Below are 14027 nucleotides of genomic sequence, written 5' to 3' on the forward strand. Positions count from 1 at the left end.
AATGATGAATCAACCCAACGATTCTCAAGATGATGCTAGAAAGTATCAAGTTACATTCAATTCAAAAAGGAAAAGAACTAGAATGAAAGAAGGAAACCCCCTGTGAAAGAGAATCTTCATAAAGGATCCACAAACAACTATGAAGAAGGTGTTGGAAATCAATGAACAAATGTGGCTCCTCCAAGGGACAAATTTAGAATATCAAAATCACCTTATACCTCCAGGTAGAAAAATAAGTTCTCTGGTTATTACTTTTCATGTACAAAATTTGGGTACAAAGCACAAGATTGCAGAACCTATGATATGATCAAATATAGAGGATATGATTAGGTTCCTATATTGAGGCATATAATTTAAGTTAGAACACTTCAGCCATTTCCACAAATGTTGACGCTCAATATTGTGTGTTATATATGTCAAAATAAAGGGCACATAGCACGTGAATGCATGCTCAAGAGAGAAGAACTTTCCTTTAATCTAAGAAGAAACATTATGAGATGGAGGATGAGACATGAAAGGTTAGATCTACCCCTTAGATATAATCCCTTAGTGAAGGCTTCTTCAAAATCATAACTTGTTGAATTAAAACTTGAAGAAGAAATTATATACATGAATAATATTCACTTTGATATGAGGATAGTACATGGATAGTGACAAGAAAATATTCAATTTGCATTGGAAAGTATGAATTGATGAAGTCTCATATATAATGTAGTGTAAGAACAAATGAAGATATATATTAGCAAATGATAGCACGAATATACATATAAATAATTTAGCAGAGCAGATGAGTAGTCCAAGAAAAAGATAGTCTCATGGGGAGACTCCATTAGGTTCACTGAAAGACATTGACAAGTAGCATAGTCTCAATAGGGGACTATATCAGAAAGGTACAAGAATAGTTGAAGTATCGACAACATAGTCTAAGAGGGAGACTTTATCAGGTCCATAGGAAAGCTCAGGCACAATTGGTGAACATCGATAGGTGGAAGAATTGATCTTAGGAGATGACTCTATCAGATCCACGGGAAATTTCAAGGACAATTGGTGAGAATTGATAGGAATAAGCATTGATCTTAGGGGGGGGACTCTATCAAGTCCATAATAAATTTTAGGAACAATTAGTGAGTATTGGCGGGCACTTACAGGAAGCATGGTCTCAGGGGGAGACTTCATCAAATCTACAGGGAAGTTCACCAACAACTAGAGAATGCATATATTGATAGATATGGAAGGTATTTATAAACAAAGGAAAATTATCTCAAGGGGAGTCTACTTATAACATGATCAGGTTCACAAATATTTATGGAAGCATTAGAGGACAATCATATCCCTTTGTCATTGATTTCAAGGGGGGGAGAATGCAGACATTGACAAAATTTGAGCAGGAGGAGTAGGTGATATTGACATACAATGATGATGAGGAAGATTCGAGGAGAGAATGTAGTAATTGATAGAAGGAAGGAGGCATCTTTGTGATAAAAAATGGGCAATCCTTAGCACTATGTCAGGGGGATTTTGATGCATGTAAAGGAGAATTTTTCCTATTCACATCAATGACCATCAATGTATGGTGGTGTTGCCATCAATGACAAAGGGGGATATTGTCACACATAGTTTTGTCATTGATGTCAAAGGGGGTGTTAAGGACAACAACAATGTCATTCGTGAATCAAGAAAGCAGTATGACTACTAGATATCTTGCATGCCCTCATCAGACGAAGTCAAAAGAAGTATAAAGTTTATTCAATTTTTTCACAAGGTTATTATTCTTTAATGATCATATGAACATCATGGTTAGGTAGTCATCATTTATGCCATTCCAATGGTATATCCCACTCTGAAAAACTCCTCTCAGATGAGAAGTTAAGGCCATCCAAAAATCAATGCTTGTAAATGACCAAAACTATAAGTAAAAATGCTACCAACATCAATATGTTAAATAGTGCACAACTTCTAGGCAGATCCAAGCCTCATTAATTAAATCCAAGGTTGATGGTGACCAAACATGCATGAAGTTTATCGTGGTTAAATATCATGTACCTTTCTCATATTGGACGAAAAATATATGCCAACACATAGACTAGTTAACCAAGAGTGGCTAATCCCATTATGACATGTGGCGCAATCAAATTGATCAATGGTGAGCTATTCTCGTTGTGACACATGGCACTATCTAGTTGGGGAGAAATGATAACATTAATGGATGACATGGCACCTACATGGACTTCCACGTGGAAGGTCCAGATGACAGTTTTCAATTGGTCAAACAGTCAAAATGAGGTGACATGTGGCACCCCTCATGGTATGCCACATGGCATGATGACATCATTCTTATGTCATTATGTGAGTGACTATGTACCCTAGGATAGGGTCACATGGCATGGTAATATTTGTAAGAAAAGTGGTTGAGCATGAAATTTAAGGTCACATAAATATGGTCTCATGGAGAGGTTAAGCCTAGGTTACGAACAACTCAAGCTTGAACGGAGGTCATGGTTGGTGTGGGTCGGCTCCAAGATTGGCCCTCGAATCCCCGGGACTACACCAGTGCAATATGTATACTGTGTCAAATCTCTAATGAAATAAAAACTTTCAATGACGAGTTCTATGATCGAAGCCGTGAGTGACATGGCTAATATGGTATGTTATTGGTTGAGAGTTCGACACTTTGGATGTATGTATCCTTTGTATCGATGAATTATTATGTGAAGGGGTCGATACCCATTCATTGGTCTCAGACACCATAGTGTGAAATTGTATAATTGGTCCCCACCACAAGTCATGACATAATAGGTAGTTCAATTAGCTATGTGGTATGGTTTTTTTGGTGTAATTCATGAGTTTGAGTTCGATCAGAATGGGTCAATTTTTTTATAGGGGTTATTGGCATGTCAAATTCAACCATTATGTGGAACAATTAGTCATTTTATAAAGCCCGCAAAGTGATTTCTTGTAGAATGCACCCTAAATCTATCATTCTGTAGAATGATTAATTTTTGTATAAGTTTATATAGTTTTATATGGTTTTTGGAGGTTTTTCGGCTCATTTTAAAACTAAATTGAATTCCGGAAGAAGCATGATGATCTAGTTTCAGTGCTGAATATTGTTAGAGGTATGAAAAGCCATAATGTATTTTTGATGATGAGAACCAATATTATGTGTTTTGGAAACTTATGAGTAGGTTGTAGTTGATGATGGGTATATCTCAAAGACAAGTTCCGAGAAGGGTTTTATGTGACCAGATTGATGAACAAGTTGGCACAAAGTATGGATAGGGTATGATAGATTGTTGAAAAATGTTTGATAGTAGCAGTTTATTTAGTTTGAAGAATTATATGGTAGAAGAGTAATTGGATCCAGTTTGAAATATTATTAAAAGTGGTCCACAAGAAGTTGAACAAGGAGGTGGGTACCTCCACTGAGGTTGGTACCTCAATCAGGTTGAAGCCTACAACAAGTTGAAGCTTGCATACCACTGAAGTTGATGCCTCAATCAAGTTGAAGCCTACAACAAGTCGAAACTTTCATATCTCAGAGGTCGGTACCTTAATTAGGTTGTAGCCTACAATGAGTAGTTTCTTACACATTTTCGAAGTTGGTGCCTCAATTAGGTTGTATCCTACCGCAACTAGTTGCTTGCATATTTTGGGAGTGGGTGCCTCCAACAAGTTGAAGCCTACAAATCTATGCAATGAACTAAAGAAGAAGAAGAAGAATTTGTGGTTTTCTCACGTATGGGATTCCACGTAAAAGCTTGTGTTATCTTGTGTTGATGTGATGGATTCTTGATGCATTGTTCTATTTATTGATATCTTGCAAATAGCTATGATATATTGCTACATAATTGTTCATTGATAAAAATTTATGAAATGATAAAATTGTTGCCACACTAATTCACCCCCCCCCCTCTCAGTGTCATCTTTGGTCTAACATAAAAAAGTGCTCTATAGACTTAGACAAGCTCCTAGTGCTTAGTATAGTAGGATTGATTATATGTGTGTGTGTGTGTGTGTGTGTGAATTTATCTTATATAACTCATGAGGTGTTGATAAGTTGGTTTGTGTGAAGGTTAATCCCCTTCAATTCATTGGCTCAAATCTCATGGGAACGGGTTGATGTTGAGAGCCACCTATGGGGGATAAAAGCTATCTTATGGGAGATCCCAAGTTGACTGAGCCTTGCACAATCCTAGTGGCAACATCCCCATAGGTGGATTGATTGTTTTTCCATTCAACATTAAAATTGATACTAACGTAGACTTCAATTACTTGAAGAATAATTATGTGTGTGTGTGTGTGTCAATTGGGGTTATCTTAGGTGGTTAGGTGGAATGATTAGTATCCTTCCCGCCCAAATTTAAATCTATGCTAGTGACATGATGAACTTTGATACCTTGATAAATATTATTGTAATGGCTTCAAGCTTGAGAAAATAGCTCTGAAGTAAGTAAAATTATAAAATAACTTAATATCAACAACCTCAACCTTATTTTTAAGTTAAAAGATAAACCAATTTAATTTTTAAATATATATATATATATATATATATATATATAACCTAATTTAAATAAATTTAATATTATTTTTTAATAAAATAATTATTTTAATCATTAAAAAACAAAAACTTATAAACTATTCCAAATAACATAACTACACTTTTGATTCAAAATCATGATCAAATATTGAAGGTTAAAATCATGATCAAATATTCATTTAAACTTGAAAAAAGTTTAAATGATTATGAATTTCACAAGCTATATAGGCATGGTTACTTGTATGGTTACTTTACAATGATAACATAGGTCATGGTTACCTTCCAATGATAATAGAGGGTCATCCTTCTTTAAATGGTTAGTATACATAATAGATAAACCGATAGCCCAATAACAACACTTTATTTTAACATACTTTTAATTTTTTTCATAATTACGATGACAATGTAGTTATCTATATAGTCTATTTTAGTTATTTTAGTATGATATTTTTTAATTTTTAATATAGATATAATATATTGATTTTATTAAAGATAATAAAATTATAAAAATAGATATGAAAAAAATTAAACACTTTCTTATAAGTATAATATGTATAATATAAATATTTTTTAATAAATTATTTAGCAAGTTTATATTATGTAAAGTTAGGTAAGTGATGAAGAACTTTAGAATAGAGTGATTATAGTAGTGATTGGAATATGAACCAATTGACAATTCTTCTGAAACAAAAACAAAAAAAACATAAATTAAACCTAATATAAAACGATAACATATATATTAATAACAAAAATAAATATACTATTTTCACAAGGAATTGGTATATTTACTATGTTTTAGTTAAACATTGGATTTGTGAAGTTCATTCTGTTAAATTCTATGCGTTAGAGATAAAGTGAAAAAAATAAAAACCCTAAAATTGTGAAAGAAAAAAGAATATAAGCTGACATTCCATTCAATTACAATCAGTACATTCATTCACAAACTTTGATATTAAGAAATAAAGTGTCCTTCAGGAGACTCAAATATTTCGATTTCTCGGGTTTCTTCCTGTAGCTCCAGTTTTTCCCGTGTATCTCCAATTTTTCCCGAGAGAAATTGTTATCTTTAATATTTTTCTCTGTAAATATGTGCAAATGAACTGTGAGAAAAAAAAAATTACAAGTTTTTCAGTTTTCGAAATAATGGTTGAAGTAAGAAGTTATGCCGTACAAAGTTCTTTTTCATCTATTCTATAATTAATAGAAAATCATCCAGGATTAGGGGATAAATGACTTCTTTTTCAAGTGCATGAATACGAACTAACTTGAAATCTTAGAGTTCACAGAAATTGCCTATGGCTTGTCTGATTTTAGATATACCAGAAATGCAGTGAATTTTTTTTTAGGAAAGGAATATGATATCTATAGCTTTTTCTCATGATAAATTTTCTTATGAGGTTTTATTAAAAAAAAAATTCTTATGAGGTTTTATTAAAAAAAAAGACATTATTAAGGTAGTTAATTGATACTCAAGTATGAGGTGTGACATAACAGAATTGAGAAAAAGTATTGAGAATTTTGAGATTTTAAGTAGCATATTCAAAGGGTAAGGCGTTTTTTCTTTGATAAATTTTGCATTTTTGGTTAACCAAATTCCCTAGGTTGGTGAGGATGAGGTGTAAGCTTTGAAAATATGGTTTTTTTTAAATAGTGGGAAAATATATCATAACTTAGTTGTTAAATCAACTGTGGGACAACTATCTTTGTCTTACTCTCGCTACTATCATTGAATGCAGGCTAACTCTATAGAATTTCCTGTAAATTCTCTACAAAGTAAAAAATCTAAGTGTAGATTAACTCGATAATGCAATATACCAAAGCAAAATACTATAATCGACTTCTATTATCAAACTTGCGGAAGCTTAAAGATCGATTTGAATTAGATTTGAACACATATAACCATAAGAAGATGAATCAATGTGCATGAAACATAGAAAATACTCAGGGGAAAGCCTTAGCTAAAAACCCCACTATCTGTATTATCATACAAGGTGGAAATACATCAGAATTATACAAAGCCTTATCTCTCACAGCTAACCAGCTCTTAGTACAATCCTCTTGGATGCTCACACAGAATCAAGGCTTCTCACAAGGCTTCTCCTTTGCCCTCCAAGCTCCTATTTCTTTGCGTAGTTTCTCTGAATGATCCTCCTGTTACCAAGTGGAAGACCGATCACTCACACTAATCCTACACCTTGTCCGAACTGCGCAATCCTCAAGGAACCTTCGTCCTTCTGCATGCATGAGTTTCCTTTATATGAGAAAACATGCAACTGATAGTACACTGTCCCTTTCTTTAATCTCAACTGGCTCTTTCTCATAATTGACATGCATGAGTTAATGATGAGAGAATCTTCACTTATCTAGAGTACACTAATTGGATGCATGCGTGCATTAACTAACTGAACTCACAATTAGTTCCTCAAATAGTTTGGAACTAATTTAATTGGACTCAACTCAGTAAACTGAGCTAACTAATTACAACTCAATATTATCTCTTTAATTAAGAGATAATCTCCTTAATTTAAGGGATAATTGTTGCATGACTTCATAAAGACTTCTAACTTGACATTCTCCAACTAATTAATCCATAATGAATTAATTAATTATTTTTCAAGCAGCTAGTGAGACTAAATTCAAATTTTAATTCAAGGACAAATTAAAATTGGAATATACTGGATTCTATTTTTATCGTTTCTTATTGCTATTTTCAACACTCCCTCTCAATAAGAAAGGAATTCAACTCGATCTCGATCCTGAACCTTTGGAATGTTCTACATGCAACACTTCTCTCTCCTTTGTAATGTTCTGCATGCAACACTTCTCTCTAGTGTTGTTGCTCCAGCGACTCCAGAAACAAAAAAAACATCTATCCTGAATCAGAATGATGCCCCTGTCATCAAAGTCTTTGACTAATATCGCCTCTGTCGACTGAAAAACTTTGCGCTTCTACTGACTCAACCTTTCTCCACTGTTGTCAATCCTTATCTGTGCTCTTCAATATGTGACTGCTCTAACCTCTATCACTTTCATCTCTGACTGCATCAATCTCATTGATTCCTCCCGCTACTATGTACTTTGGGCTCCCGTAGCAAGGTACGATCCATGAGATAAAACCCCTCAATGAACCCTGCCCAATTTCAGCCTTCTTGGGACTATCACTTCACATCACCCCACCTCACACCTGGAGGTGTGGCTGCATGTGATCCCTCTACTGACTTGGCTCGAAATTTCCCCCTAATAGAGGTTTTAGCATGAGAGGATGCCTCCACTCAGTCTCCTCTCAGCGTCTCCAATTGTGGCTCCTCCACAATTGTCTAAGACTTCTTCTGGCGCTATATGTTAAGAGGTAATTTACCCTCCCTCTCAACCACCAAGTCTCTAGCATTTGCCTTACTCCTCAAGGATTTGCATGCATCTTGAACCTCAAGAGCATACAGGTTCTTGACTCGTGAACTAATCTGTTTTACTTGTCTCGTGGTGATGTGTCTAAGGAAAACCTTTCCCTTACTAAAGACAACATCGTAGCCTTTATCCTCCAACATCGCAACCAATACCAAGTTCTTCTTCAGTCCAGGCACATACTTCACATCGGTTAAGGTAATAGAAGCTCCATGCTCCCTAGAAAAGCAACAGTGCCCACTCCTGAAACACTAAACCTTTCGTCGTCACCCATCTCTATGCGCATCTTGAGGTCTTTCTCCTCCAAGGTACTGAATAAACTTTTATCGCTGGTCACGTGGAATGAGGCTCCACTGTCAAGAAACCAACCACAACCCATCATCGATGACACCATGCATGCGATAAGAGTAAATTCCATATCAAACTGAGAGGCTAATGCATCACCTTCTAATCCTTCTGAGGATCCCTTCTTAGAGTTGTTTGATGGGCAATTAATCGCATAATGACCCATTTCATGACAATTAAAGCATCTCCCGTTAGACTTGTCAACCTTCTTCCCTCCATGAGAAGAATTCGATTTGGAATGAGAATCCTTCTCCTTCCCTTTCCTTGCCTTACTTGCTAAGGCCAGATTTTCTTCATCATCCTTGGATGAAGAACCATCTTGTGTGCTCCTCCTGATCTCCTCCTGCATGAGATCCAACCACAGTCGTTCCCAATCCGACATTTTCTCCCTTCCATTCACAGAGTCCTGGTAGCTATTCCAACTCTTTAGAAGGAAAAAGAGAGCGAGGCTCACCATATCATCATCGATAGTAGTTATTCCCATACTGCTAAGTTCATCTCTGTAAGTGGTGAGCTTGTTCAGATATGTGGAAATAATATCGTTGTTCTCCATCTTGATTCTTCGAAGCTTGTCCTTGAGCCCCAATTTCCTCTGGTCGCTACTGTTCTGGTAGAGGTCCTTCAATGTCTTCCACATTGAATATGGAGTATCATTCCCATGGAGACTCAAGACAATATGGTCTCGAACTCCCTCAAGGATGATTTGTCTCGCCCTTGCCACACACTTCTTCCATTCAGCCAACTCTCGTGCATTAGTTGAACCTGGCTTTGGGATTTCTTGATCAATGAAATCCTTCAAGTTGTTGCCTTCTAATACAGCCTCCATGCGATCTTTCCTTGCTATGTAATTCGAGCATCCAAGGCATACTCGAGTCTCAAGCCATAGAACGCCATTGACCAACCTTAAAGTATGAGATGAATTCAATTTGCACCTGCAACCCCGAACTCCAAACTTCGAATTATCTTCTTTGTATACTGTTCACTACTCTGATAAACTCAGCTCTAATACCATGTAGAATTTCCTGCAAATTCTCTACAAATCTACTTCTGAGATCTATGTAGAAAATCTGACTGTAGATTAACTCGATAACGCAATATACCAAAGCAAAATACTATAATTTACTTCTACTATCAAACTTGCGAAAGCTTAAAGATCGAGCCGAATCAGAACTGAACACATATAACCATAAGAAGATGAATCAATGCACATGAAACACAAAAAATCAGGGGAAAGCCTTAGCTAAAAACCCCACTATTTGTATTATCATACAAAGTAGAAATACATCAGAATTATACAAAGCCTTAGCTCTCACAGCTAGCCAGCTCTCAGTACAATCCTCCTGGATGCTCACAGGAAATCAAGGCTTCTGACAAGCCTTCTCCTCTGCCCTCCAAGCTCCTATTTCCTTGCACAGTTTCTCTAGGTGATCCTCTTGTTACCAAGTGGAACGTTGATCACTCACATTGGTCCTACAACCTGTCAGAACTACGCAATCCTCAAGGAACCTTCTTCCTTCTGCATGCATGAGTTTCCTTTATAGGAGAAAACATGCAACTGATAGTACACTGTCCCTATCTTTAATCTCAACTGGGTCTTTTTCAGAATAGACATGCATGAGTTAATGATGAGAGAATCTTCAGTTATCTGGAGTACACTAGTTGGATGCATGCATGCATTAACTGAATGAACTCACAATTAGTTCCTCAAACAGATTGGAACTAATTTAATTGGACTTAACTCAGTGAACTGAGCTAACTAATTACAACTCAAATACAACTCAATCTTATCTCCTTAATTAAGGGATAATCTCCTTAATTTAAGGGATAATTGTTGCATGACTTCAGAAATACTTCTAACTTGAATTTCTCCAACTAATTAATCCATAATGAATTAATTAATTATTTTTCAAGGAGCTGGTGAGATTAAATTCAAATTTTAATTCAAGGACAAATTAAATTGGAATATACTGGATTCCATTTTTATTATTTCTTGTTGCTATTTTCAACAAACTCATCACTAGTATTCAAGGAAAACCATGACACTTGGAATTAGTCGTTGGTGGTCTCTAAGGAGGCAAGCTTTCACTCCTTCCATTAGATCGTTAACATATTTCCTTATGATTGAGGAAGATGAGCTCTTAGTCACGCAAAAGCGGTTTTAGGACATACTTGAGGGCCAATAATTTTGTTATTTATATACTCAACTTTATTCTTTTTGTTTTTTTCTTTTTTGTGAATGAAATATACATTTTTGAGAAATTGTTAGCTTATTTTCATCATTTCAAGAATAATATTTAAAGTAAAGTAATGACTTGCAATTTTGGTAACCCAACCTAGTGGGAAATTTTGAATAATGTTAGAAATATCTACAAAGACAACCAGTTCAAACACTTCCATTTCCTACATATAATTTACAACACTCAAACACTCTAATGAATCCACCCAAGTGACTTTATTTACTTTTGCATAACGCTTTTATCTACTCAAAAAGAAGTGTACATCAATTGTTATTTTTATTTTATATACATTTAATTTTTTTAAAATTAAAAACATTGTACTAAAAAAATTATTTGTTGAAGTTATTATTGAATAATTTCCTTTTTCTCAAAAATCATTTTTAAATATAAATTATCAATTTTTTTAAAATAAATTATTGTACTAAAAATACTTTATTTAAAACATTATAAAAATCTTTAAGAATTAAATATTTTACACAAATGTGTTTAAATATTTATAATTTTCATTTTAAACATTATTATGATCATCTTTAAAAATAAATATCAATATATACAATTGTTTCCTTATTAATATTAATATTATATTCCATTTGTTAATATTCAAAACTAATTATTAATACGTTGATTTTTATAATTTCCACTTTCATTTTATACGTATTAATATAACACTTTATCTTTATAAAATCGCCCAAAAATAACTTTGTAACCTCGAGAACCAGGCTCGGCCAAAAACACCCATTTTGATCTCAACCTTTCTTTCCCTCGCTTTGATCTCCAGCTTTCGTCAAATCGATCTTAATAAATGTTTTACCAATGTTCCTCCAATGAAGAGTCCAATTACAAAGGTTGGGCTCGTTCCTACACCCTCACCACCCTGAATCCTCGTTATGTCACTAACTTAGCCGTGACACTATTGACGGGCAGAGGCAATTACTTCTTGCTCTGTATGTATATATATATATATATGATATGATATAATATAATATAATATAATATAATATATTATATGTTTCATTTTTTTATTATAACATAAAATTTATACTAAAATAAAATCAAGTTTTGATACTTCAATTTTCTTACTTTTATAAAAGAATTTTTTTTATAATAATTAATATGAATTCTATTTTTAGTATATTTTTTTATTATAAGGAATTTTTTATTTTTAACTTAGATTATTTTTCCTTTTAACGTTTAAGGTTGAAAGTTTAATTATTTCACATATATTAAAGTGATTATGAGAAATAGAAATAGAATGCTTTTTCTGGAAATGGAATTTTTTTTACATCTATGTTCTTTAATTTCAAAATGTTGAAATGTTCTTCACTCAACTGCTATTAATTATCATCGTTGTTCCATATCTATGTACAACTTCCAAAAACAAAACACTTGTAAAAAAACAAAAGCAATAACATTATCACCAAATAACTACGATTTTAGTGACATTACCACCACATAACTATGATTTTGGTTCAATGTTCATTCCCCAATTTCTCCACTAAAACATAAAGATACTACAATAAATCCAATTATTTTTTCTAAACCAACATTACACACTTAAAAAGGAGGGAAAATCATCGTGCAACCTCTCTTCAACACTGCGAAATCTCAAAATTGTGTGGAACTCAATAATTAAATATTCCTAGGATTTGCTTCTCTCATTCGATTTGGAAAAACTTTTAATGCAAGGTTTTTTTTTTTTTTAAAACATTTGGAAATTTACACATATATAAAAATAAAACAATTCCTATATTGAATTTTATCTTTTTTTATAATTATTAAATTATAATACCAATATAAATTTATCTTAAATACGGATCTGACATGACATGAGCCGAGAGGGATCAAACTTCTTCACGTGTTTGAATGCTAAATAGAGTATATATAGGACCAAATAAAAAATTTAACCCCAAAAACTCCTTTTTTTTCCATATATAGATATATATGAAGTTGATATCAACATAAATTAGTTAATATAGATCTTCAAATAATTTATTTAAATCTTTTTTTGGAATATTTTTTGAAGTATAAGATTTAAACATTTGATTTACTGATTTTTGTTTTTACTTCTAATTACTTTACAACATATTCATTTTTTTAATTGTAGCGAACATTATTTTTTTATTTAGAATATAAACTCTATTTTATTTACTGGGCTGTAGAATGAGCTCAATAATATTTTATTAATAATAATGGTATTAATGTGTATTTTATTTATATAATTTAATTAATGTGAATTTATTAATTATATATTTCTCAAATATGTTTTGAATAATTTTATTGAGATTAATTTATTTTGAATTTTTAAATTTAGCATTAATATATATTTTTTATTTTAATTTAAAATTTAAGAGATACAGAGACTTAATTATATTGATATTGCACTTAAAATTTATTTATCACCTCCCTGACTTCTACATTGAGGTGGAAATTAGTAAATAGCACATAACTGAGTTGGACTTAAATTTAGATAAAATGTATCAATTGTAAAGTCTTAATTTGGACCCTTTGAATGTATTGGATATAAAATGTATCAATTGTAAAGTCTTAATTTGGACCCTTTGAATATATTGGATTGGAGTATGTACCAACATAGATTCATCTTAAATACTGATCTAACATGATCCATTTCAACTTTGATGATGGACGAACAAGGTTACACATCATTCTAGGTTGTAGAAACGTGTGGAATGTGATAAGACTCGAGCCATGTGGCATAAGTTGTAGTAACTTCAGGTTTTAAGATGTAGAGTGCATTTTTTTTTTTTTTTTAAATTTAAAATCTAAGAGATACAGAGACTTAATTATATTGATATTGCACTTAAAATTTATTTATCACCTCCTTCACTTCTACATTGAGGTGGAAATTAGTAAAGAGACTTAATTATATTGATATTGCACTTAAAATTTATTTATCACCTCCCTGACTTCTACATTGATGTGGAAATTAGTAAATAATAAATTACTGAGTTGGACTTAAATTTTGATAAAGTGTGTCAATTGTAAAGTCTTAATTTGGACCCTTTGAATGTATTGGATTGGAGTATGTACCAACATAGATTCATCTTAAATACAGATATAACATGAGCCATTTCAACTTTGATGATGGACGGACAGGGTTTCACATCATTCTAGGTTGTAGAATGAGCCTCTCGACTCAATAAAATGTAAACATGTGGAATGTGATAAGAGTCAAACCATGTGGGATAAGTTGTAGTAACTTCAGGTTTTAAGATATAGAGTGCATTGTAAGCCCCTGAGGGACATCTCAATTAGCGATGGCTATGAAAATGAAGTGTTATGTGTGAGGAGGTTCAAGGTTCAAATCCCCATGATTCACCTATGCCTATGGAAGGGGCATACATAGGCACCTATAAGTTATAGTCGTAGCGCCATCAACCCCGTGTCATGTGAGTATGAGACCAATACAATCCATCCCAGTTTTTGATGCCTATAGATTAAAAAAAAGATGCTGAGTCCACTATAATTACACTCATGTGGATTCTTAA

Source organism: Pinus tabuliformis, chromosome 8 (genome assembly GCF_031772625.1).
Source record: "Pinus tabuliformis cultivar Carrire ecotype Pingquan chromosome 8, CPIR1, whole genome shotgun sequence".
In the NCBI taxonomy this organism is placed as follows: domain Eukaryota; kingdom Viridiplantae; phylum Streptophyta; class Pinopsida; order Pinales; family Pinaceae; genus Pinus; species Pinus tabuliformis.